The 10,210-nt window shown below is 34.4% G+C and overlaps 1 long non-coding RNA gene across 1 annotated transcript; it reads left to right on the top strand.

Moving 5' to 3' along the window:
- The first annotated feature begins 2,763 nt into the window (after positions 1-2,763).
- Positions 2,764-6,694, top strand: LOC110281116 (uncharacterized). The gene is made up of 2 exons (XR_002375669.2): positions 2,764-3,704; positions 6,473-6,694. It is a non-coding gene; the product is annotated as an uncharacterized LOC110281116 (long non-coding RNA).
- The last annotated feature ends 3,516 nt before the right edge of the window (positions 6,695-10,210 follow it).

Here is a 10,210-nt window from a genome sequence, read left to right as displayed (position 1 = left end):
CAAATTTTATCCTCCAAGAGATGTGAATCACTCTTAAGAGATGTGCGCACGCAGGGACTGTTCAGGGTTAGCTACCGAACATGTCAGGTTTGACTGTATAATCGACATATGATATCATTGGCCATATGACAGGCATACATCATTTGCATTTGTTTGACTTGTTTGGGTTTGCTACTTGTCATGGCTTGTTTATTTGCACACATTAAATGATTATATGCTAATTGCTTTACTTGAAATTACCTGTGAATTACTTGATTGCCTTGCTTGTGTTTGTATATCTGAGAGGTCCCTCATGCTGGTATCGATTGACGCTGAGGGCTATTCTGCTTGGAGGATTGTGAAACTTGGAGACAGATGAATTAGATTAAAATCCCTTATGGTAGTTGTCTGATTACGAATTGTGAGAACCTAGGATGGAAATAATTATGTGTGGAGTTTAAGATTGCTTAATGAGTTTTCCGTTGCCTTATATTGTATCTATTTGGCATTTTTATCATACTGGGAACCCATGGATTGGGGTTCTCATTCCATATATATTTTTTATTTTTCAGATGCAGATCCTGGTGCTTCGTAGTGAGTTAGAGTTCGTCTGGAAGACAGCGAAGTTATTTTGAATTCTGCTTTGTATTTTGTTTATATTTCTCTCCCTTTTATTTTGGAAAACTTTAATGATGTTAATGTAAATATTTCTTTTGAAACCTTACCTATAAAGACTTTGATGTATTTTGGGAGAGATAGGACTGTTATTAACTGTTTTTATTACTGTAACCCTAGCCGACCTAAACTTTACAGGTCGTGACTAGTGGCTATTATACATATGTTTATGTGTGTGTGTGTGTGTGTGTGTGTGTGTGTGTGTAGATATATGTATATATTCTGTCTTTACTCTATTATTCCTTTAATTTTTTTAAAGTTTATCCTGATTATTCGAATGCGTTATATTCTTCGATACGTGTGTGTATACTCGCGATTTTCTTTTACTCTTTTCAGACTTCTCATTTGTTAATTCCTTCTAAATATACATGTATTATAACTCCACCTTGAGTCGTACCACCTTAATATCATTGACTTATGATTCGAGCATAAGAATATGAATAGTAGGATGTTACAATATGCATCATATTATTTCTTTCATTTTCTTTATGGGTGTGTTCTATGCATATTTTCTGTGGTTGCACTATGTGCATATTCTTTATGTTTGTATTTTGTTATTGCCTTTGTTGCTTGTAAAATCTATCTTATTGTTATAATATAACATTATCTATTAAATAGAAAATGACTGAGATTATACTAGACTGAAAGGGATATGAAAAGATAGGTCTAGGGTTAAAGCATTAAAAAATATACGACTGTCTAAGATGTTAGAGCTTTGCCCTAGGACTGATAATCATACCAATCCTTTTTTGTTAGTACCCTATTAGAACCGTATGTTCTCTCCCCCTTCTCTTCACTGTTCTTACAAATGAAGTCGATGGTGACGTTTGCTGAACATTAAGGCTACATTCTTTTACAACATAAACTACGAAGTGCATTGAATATTTTGGAAGACATCCAATACCATGTGAAGATGTGAAGACTAGAGTGTTTTCTCCTATACCTGTCAATATTTTTTTTAAGGAGTAGGATTTTACTATCCTTTATTAGCTTGGGTATCATACTAAGGACTTTTTGAATGAACCTAGTTTTGGGTTGTCATGTGTTTTTCATTTTCTGTATAATTTATATTGTAATATACTGAAAGAGTTTGTATCTAAGTTAATATATATTATGGTTTGTATGGTTGTCGTTACTTTTTCTCTTTTGATGTATAAATGAAGTCTAGATGTATGTGAAATATCTATTTTTACTTTCTATATATGATTATTGAATGTGCTCTAGTACTAAATCTGCTTTTATATATTTGCAAAACTTAACGAATATTGCTTTTCAATAACCTTCCTATACATAGATTAGTGCAACAGGCTCAATAACATATAAATTAAGCAAAGAGTATAAAGTCTAATAGGTTGACCAATGAGTAATACCTTATTGTTAGCATTGGTCTTGACGTGCTAAAGGTTAAGACGTTACAATCTTTTTAATGATTAATCAAATGTCATCACAAAAATTCGGATTAAACAAATAAGTTATTTGATAAATACAAAAAATTTTTATACCACTTATAAAAATATAACATTTATTAATTACTTTTATCGCATTTTTAAATTATTTACGAGTTTATTTGTTGTCAGTGTCTTTAAAAATTATTTTTGCTAGTAGTATAAACTTTCAGATATTATTATAGTAATTTATCTTTTATATATATATTCTATTTTGAATGAGTTATGTTATTAATTTGAACTCTTAGGAATTAATTTACTAGAAATGATTAGATTAATTTTTATAAATTCTTTAAGTTTAAGTCAATTAATATTTATACACAATTTTTATTATAATTAATTATTTTATAAATTGAAATTAAAGTCTAGTGATAGAAAAATAATGAGAAGTTATATCATTTAATTTGAATGATTAATACTGAGTTTGGATTATATTTTATAATTATATATAATTAATATGTTTATTTTATAATGTAAATTAGAAATAATTGATTGAACTTAGCAATATGTTGATAAATAATGTTTTTAAATATTTTTAAGAGAGTATATTTGATTTTAAAATTATTCTACCCTCTAATTTTATCAAAATATCTATTCATACCTATCCATATTCTTTTATAAAATCCTAATTTCTAACCCTAATTCCAAATCAAATTCAGAAACCCTAATTTCCCAAATTAAAAACCCCAAGTTCCTAATCAGAAATCCTAACCTACCCATTTTCTTCTCCCTTCAGCCGCCGAGCCCCACCCCCTTCACCCCCTCTCACACAGACAGCATACTCACTCTCATCAACTCATATCACACACACCCACACTCAACAGAGACAAAGGAGAGAAGAAAAGAGGGAGCCGTCGCCACGCAGCCGCCGTCCTGTCGCCAACGCCGTCGCGGGGGAAGACCGGAGCCGAGGCAGGGAGTAGCGCCGGGAGGGAGAGGGGCCGCCGTCGCGTCCTGTTCACCATCGCCGTCGATCTGCCATGGAGCCACAAGCTTGCGTTACTGCCGATCTGTCCACAAGCATTCGTCGAGGGGACATAATCGCGAAGAGAGAGAGACGCACGAAGAGAAGCCCGCGACCAGCCTTGTCGCCGTCAGTGCCGCGGGTTGCCGTCGCCATCCTCGTGAGCTGCCACCGCGTCGCCGTTACTGAGCTGCAGTGCCGCTGTTGTATCACTAAGCCGCCGCTGGAGGAGGAAGGCCCGCCAATTCTGCCTCTGCTTCTAGTTTCTGGAATCTGAGAAGAAGCCACTGCCACTGCTGGAACCGTTGGTTTTGTTGCTCTGTCCTTGCTTTAGATCCACTCTGAGGCGTTACCATCGCTGTTTGGCTGACACTGAGGCTTTTCACTGCCACCGGAGCTGCCCAGGACCACCGCTGTGGCTGCTATGGGAACAGAGCGGGTGCCAAAACCTAACAGAGTGCCGTTATTGTCGATTAGAGATGCCAAAACCACTACTGCTGCTGTTTGGCTGAAGCTGAGACCTTTCACCATCACTGGAGCTGCCCAGAATCATCATGGTAGCTGCTAAGAGAGCAGAACGGATGTTAGAACTGCCAATGGAGCTGCTGGGTTTAGTGATTTCCGCGAGTTTCGACTTTGAGGTAAGGGATTTAACGTTTTTAATTTAGAATGCCTACAAAGTTATTGGATAAGTGCAAATGGTTGACAATGGTTAAGAATTTCTTAATTGGTATGAATAACTTGCAATGCATTTGAAATTAGCTGGTTGTTGTGTTTATTCTGAGCTGTGACTGAAATTAGATGCGGTTGTGAATAATGATTAATTTAGTGCAGATTATTAAATTGAAATGTGCTGAGCTGATTATTGAAAAGCTGGTGAATGAATAATTGATGAATTGAGTTTGAATTGTTGCTGTGAATGTATGGTTTTGTTATGAAATTAGTTGGTGAAATTAAGCTTGGATTGAGGTTGTGGAAGTGTGATTGGTGTGGTATTAAACTGATTTTGATTTGAGGCTGTGAATTGTGATTTGTGAATAATGATTGAATTGTTTGAAAGTGACTAATTACTCGAATTCCTAGTTATGCTGATTTCTTGATTTAGTTGTGAAATTGAAATGTAATTGATGAAGGTGGATATTGTTGCAAGCTTGTTTGAGAAACTATTGGTCACTGGATATTATTGTGTTGAGTGTTGAATTGATTTAAGCTTGCGCTCGGTCTGGAATTATTGTGATAATGGTTTAATTGTGACTGCCTTCTGATTATTTTAGAGTTGCTGGAAATTCAGATTTTAATTATGTCAAGTTGGTTGTTATTGTTAATTTAAGGTTAACTATAGTTGGTTTTGTGAATGGTTAAAGGATTGAAGGTTTATTATTGAAGTATTTTCTTAAAGTATGATCTTTAATATAAAATGGTAACTTTGTTAATAACTGAGTAACTTTAAAAATAACTAGGAATATGAAAGGTTGGTGTTTGAAATATTAGTTATGAGTTTTTGAAGCTGGGCTGGTTTACTTTTAAAGAATGGTTTATAGACTCTGATTTTAATTGATGTTCGGATGTTGATCTTAAATTGATTTATAATGAGATGATTATTTAGATTCTGTTGCTGTGATAACTGATGAAAAAAAGGGCTGGTAACTTGTTGAGAAAGAGGGAACCCGTAAGGGTGGCTAAGTCCGAGTTTTAGGGGAGGTGCTGCCGAAATTTTATAAAATCTGATGTTTTATTTGAAAAGTCATTTTAGAAGCTTTGAATTTGAAAAATGATATTATTTGAGTTTTATTTAGTAAATAAAAGAATTATTCTATTTTAATTTCGATTTACTAAAGAAAGGTTTATGTTTCAAAATTAAATTATTTAGGAAAGAAACTATATTTCAAGATTGATTTAATATGAAAAGAAGTTATGTTTTGAGATTTATTCAATATGAAGAAAGTTATGCTTGGGGTTTGAAATAAAGGATTACTTTTTTAGAAGTTTAATGATTATATAATATTTGAATATGAATGATAAAGAGAGATGGCTTTTGAGTCTTTAGGAAGTTAGTAAACTTGAAAAAGAGTTTTATTTGGTTACTTATAGTAAGAGGGTGATGTTTTGAAAAGTATTTAACGAATTTAAAACAAATGATTTTCTTGAGTCTCTTGAAAGAAAATTAGACTAGAAAATAGTTTTAAAATTGGTTCGAGTTAAGAAGTTGCAAAAGTGGAAGTCGTAAAGTTTGTACAACATGATTGAATAAAGAAAGAGAGAGATATTGTATAAGAATATGTAACTGGAGATGAATAACGAAAATGATAACTTATGATGATAATTTCCCTGATTCTTTTGAGTAAAGGTATTCAGTTTATGAAATTGTTGGCAAGAACATGGGTTTTGTCCCGCTTGCGTATTTATGATTATAAAAGAGAATAAAAAGCAGAGGACCTGTTGAAAGGTCATTTGTTGCTTGAGGCAACCCAAGAGATGTGTTTATTCATTTGTTGCATTATGGCAACTCCTGAGATGTTTATGTGATGATCTGCTGCGTGAAGGCAGTCAGATAGATGGTGGTACGACCACTAAGAGCGCTTCCCTGGGATACTTAGCTATAATGCTATTCTGTAAGTCAGAGGACTCTTACAGAGGTATCGAGAAAACACAACTAGCATATACTCCTGTAAGTCAAAGGACTCTTACAGTGAGAGTGTGTGTCTGCTCCTGTAAGTCAAAGGACTTTTACAGTGAGTGTGTTGGGCAGATATAAGTTAACTAGCTCCGCCATGCAAGTCAAAGGACTCTTGCAGTGGGTTGCTAGTGCTGCCCTGCAAGTCAAAGGACTCTTGCAGTGGTTTGCCTCACAAGTCAAAGGACTCTTGCGAGGGGCATTGCCAACAGGGAAGCCTTACCTGGTCAGAGGACTCCGGGTAACGTCGGGAGCGGGTATGTAACCGACAAATGAGCTCATTACCTGCACTAGGGCTAGACATGCATCATCCTTGTTTGTGCATTTGCATTTGATTGGGTTTGCTCGTTGTACTTCCCTGTGATTATGTTGTTTGCTTTGCTGTGACTTGTTGGTGTGTTGAATTGAATCTTTTGTTAGTGCTATTAGATGGTGAATGTATGACGATGAGTAAGAATTGACGTTGTGATTGAAAATTAATTGTGTGATTGAGAAATGCTTAATGTGACCAGTTTTATAATTTGGGATTTGTTTTGAGCTTAGAGATTTTCTTTGGAAGAGGTAAATGATTAGCTAAAGTAAAACCAAGAGTAGTATTTTCAAAAAGTTTTGATAAAATGTAGTTTCCTTGAGTATGTTAATTATCTGAATTTTATTTTACTACTTTTATGGCATTTCCATTCCCTACTGAGAACGTGTGGTTTGTTCTCACTCCAAAATCTTTCACCCTTTCAGTGATACAGGTTCGAAGACACAGTGTGAAGCTGGGGCGATTGTTAGACCTTATTTATGAGTTAAGTTTTTGAATTGAGTTGTTTTCATAGAATTCCCTCGCCCTTGTTACTTTAGTTTTTATTTTACACAGAGGGATAGGATTTGTATCTAAGTTTTATTTGAAATCTTTTGTATGACAGATATTATTATTAGTAATTATGTGATTATTATTATTTGGTGATGCTTGATATATGATTTGATAAATAAAAACAAAATTTTCTGGCATTTTCTACTAAAACTGAAACACGATTTCGGACTAAAGGCTCAATATTAAATAGTTAATAAGGAAAACAGGTCAGTAACGCCTTACTTTCGGTACGATCATGACGTTCTGGAAGTTGGGTCGTTACAGTCTCCGTTTAAAATAGTTATTTTTATATTATGTGAATTATTATAACAATACTTTTACACTTTTTTTTATAATTTTGCTTTCCATGAAAGTATCCAAATAAAAAAAAAAAAGTTAAAAAGTTCACAAGCCAAATTAGCACGTAAGAAAAAAACTAAATTGAGAGAAAGAAACAACAAGAAAAACAACAATAATAGTTTTTTCATAATGGCCATAGTATTGATTTTATATTTATAATATCTAGTTATATCTTGTATCGCTAAATATTTACTTAGTTTGATATTATATTAATTTTATGATTATAAATATATTGTATTTTTTGCATAATAAGTATTTTTTATTGTATATTCTAACACAATATCAGTATTTAAAAACCAAATTTATTCTTAATATGTAATATTAGGAAACTAATTTATTTTTTTATTAATATCAATCAACTTTGTAAAATTATTTATTTATTTTAAATTTTAAATCTTAAATCATATGCTCTTTACTCTAAATTTTAAATTATGCATCCTTAAATAAAGTTGGTTAATATTAGTTACCTAAATCAGTACTTTTTAATAAATAATGCTACATGATCAGTAAATATTATTATTTTTAACTAACGATAATTTGTACTTATATTTATAAAAAATTTACATATAAAAAACATATAATTTATATCTATATTTATCATAATTTTACACGTATGAATCAATACAGTTTTTATCCATATTTTATGGAAGTTGTACACATAAATTAATAAAATTTACTTATTAAAATAACTTAATATTTTTATTGATCAAATAATAACTAAAAATACTAAATAAAAAATGCTAGCCTGAATAGTTTCTCCTAGGCTTTTTTATTTAAATAAATTGATAGGAGAACCAAATTATCTAATTCTCCTAAATGGATTTCGAAAACATGATTCCGCTAAACCATATAATATATAAATCGTCCTAGACTTTTGTGTCTTAAATAATATATGAATCATGCTATCCTGGGATGATTTATGCATGAAATGCATTGCTCAAAAATACATAAATCGTCCCAGACCTTTGTGTGTTATGAAATGTATATAAATCATCCTAGGCCACTATGAGTTACGTTTTTTACCCTAAAGCTCATTGTCCTAGCATAATTTATGTGCAACTAGCCACCCCTCAAGACCCAAGCACGATTTATGTGTTACTATGGTAAGGCACATTAAGCTGGGACGATTTACGTTCAAAAACACAAAACTCATGACAATGGAACGATTTATGTGCTAAAAAGGCTATAAATAAATGAGAATAATGTATATCGAGCCATAGTTGAGTTGAGAGTTTTGGGAAGATAACTGAGAGTGTGTTTTTACTGGTTCATCACCGGAAAAAAAATTGATGAAAACACAAGTGAGGTGTAACGTTCAGTAGTAAAAAGCGTAGTAAAAAGCAAGTCGGAGTGTTTGTAAATCCTTCAATGGGTTTAGAGGATTTAAGAAATAGTATATCACAGAAGTTAGGACAGTGCAGTAAAAAGCATGTGAAGCTATTATTTTTTTGGATCCCTATTTCACTCAGGCAAGGTTATGTTATGTTTGGGAAGTATGAGATGCTAGGCGATGACGACATTCGTGTTATATTTCAGTGTCAATCAAGATTTTTAGATTTGGGGGCTATGGAGTTGTTTCCGAGAATGGTTGATGTAGAGGGTAGCTCTGGTAGATCTTCTCCGAATCCGTCTATGTTGGGGTAGAAGGTGCTTCTAGTGCCATTCCAACCTTACACGATGTCGCCGCCCAAGTTTCGTCTCCATCGTTTGCAGTCGATCTACCTGTTCAGGACGATAATGCAGATGACCTGGGTGATGTGTGCACCTTCGGGGAGCTTGCAGCTGCAATCAGAGCAACACTGGTATTGGATGGTACATTAATATTCATAGAGGTCAGAGATAAGGATCCACTTGCTGAGGACATGGGCGATGATGAGTCAGATTCGGAACCACCCATTATTGGCGATGATACTAACGGTGAGGAAGACACAAGATGAGCTGGGAGATCGCAAGGGCAATCAAGCTCTTAGACACAACAGTATCCTCCACACTTCATTGCATTGGATCTTGAGGCGACGAATCAACCAGCATTTCCAGGTCAACAACTATTTGCTATTCACGGAGACGGGCACGGTATGCATGGCATAGAGGAGTTTGGAATTCGACAACGGTTCCAAAGTAAGGAGGTGGCAATGTTGACAATGAAGAGTTATAATATTCGTCGTGGTGTTGAGTATAAAGTGTTTGAGTCCGATTATGTCTCAAGTTCTCAATTGATGTAGTTTTTTGTGGTAGTTAAAGACAATGCCTTTTATAAGATAGTGCACTTCATTTGTTGCTAGTGAATTCATGTAACTTCATTTGTTTTCATTATTGTTTACTTTCATGCACTTAATTCAATGACTTCAAATTGTGACCAACTCATATAATAACATCACACAATAACATAGCAATGACATCACAATAAAATAGCAACAAATAGTTCAAAACAGTCCATAAATATCACAATAACATAGCAACAAAACATAACAACAACGTAGCAATAATAATAAGTAATAACATTACAATAACATAGCAATAAGGCCACAACAAAATACCACTAATAAGTACCCCAAACCCACTATCTAACACATATGTGACCTGGTGCCACACTTCGCCGGCCTGATGACGCGCTTCCTCTTCTGAGTGACCGGTATATATGTCTCTGATGGCTGAACCTCTAGTGCGGAGACATGATCGGGCTGGTCACCTGACGGTCTCTGTGTCTGTCCATGAAAGGCAGATGCTAGAGTACCACCTAGAGCAAATGGACCTCCCTGATAAGCAGTCGGAAATTCATTTAGATCAATGTTAAGGACCACTGCACCTACCTTAAACTGTGGCCTATGATAGCGCGAAATTGTGATCAATACTTTTCACAACTCAAATAATCCCCGGTAATGAATCCAAAAACTTGGTGTTCAATACCATGGCATAAACACAATTTCGCACAACTAACCAGCAAGTGTACTGGGTCGTCCAAGTAATAAACCTTACGCGAGTAAGGGTCGATCCCACAGAGATTGTTGGTATGAAGCAAGCTATGGTCACCTTGTAAATCTTAGTCAGGCAAACTCGAATGGGTATGGTGATATACGAATAAAACATAAAGATAAAGATAGAGATACTTATGTAATTCATTGGTAGGAATTTCAGATAAGAGTATGAAGATGCTGGTCCCTTCCGTCTCTCTGCTTTCCTACTGTCTTCATCCAATCCTTCTTACTCCTTTCCATGGCAAGCTTAAGCAAGGGTTTCACCGTTGTCAGTGGCTACCTCCCATCCTCTCAGTG

The sequence above is a fragment of the Arachis duranensis genome, chromosome 5, assembly GCF_000817695.3.
Source record: "Arachis duranensis cultivar V14167 chromosome 5, aradu.V14167.gnm2.J7QH, whole genome shotgun sequence".
NCBI classification, from domain to species: Eukaryota; Viridiplantae; Streptophyta; class Magnoliopsida; order Fabales; family Fabaceae; genus Arachis; species Arachis duranensis.
This window is presented reverse-complemented; position numbering and strand designations above follow the sequence as displayed.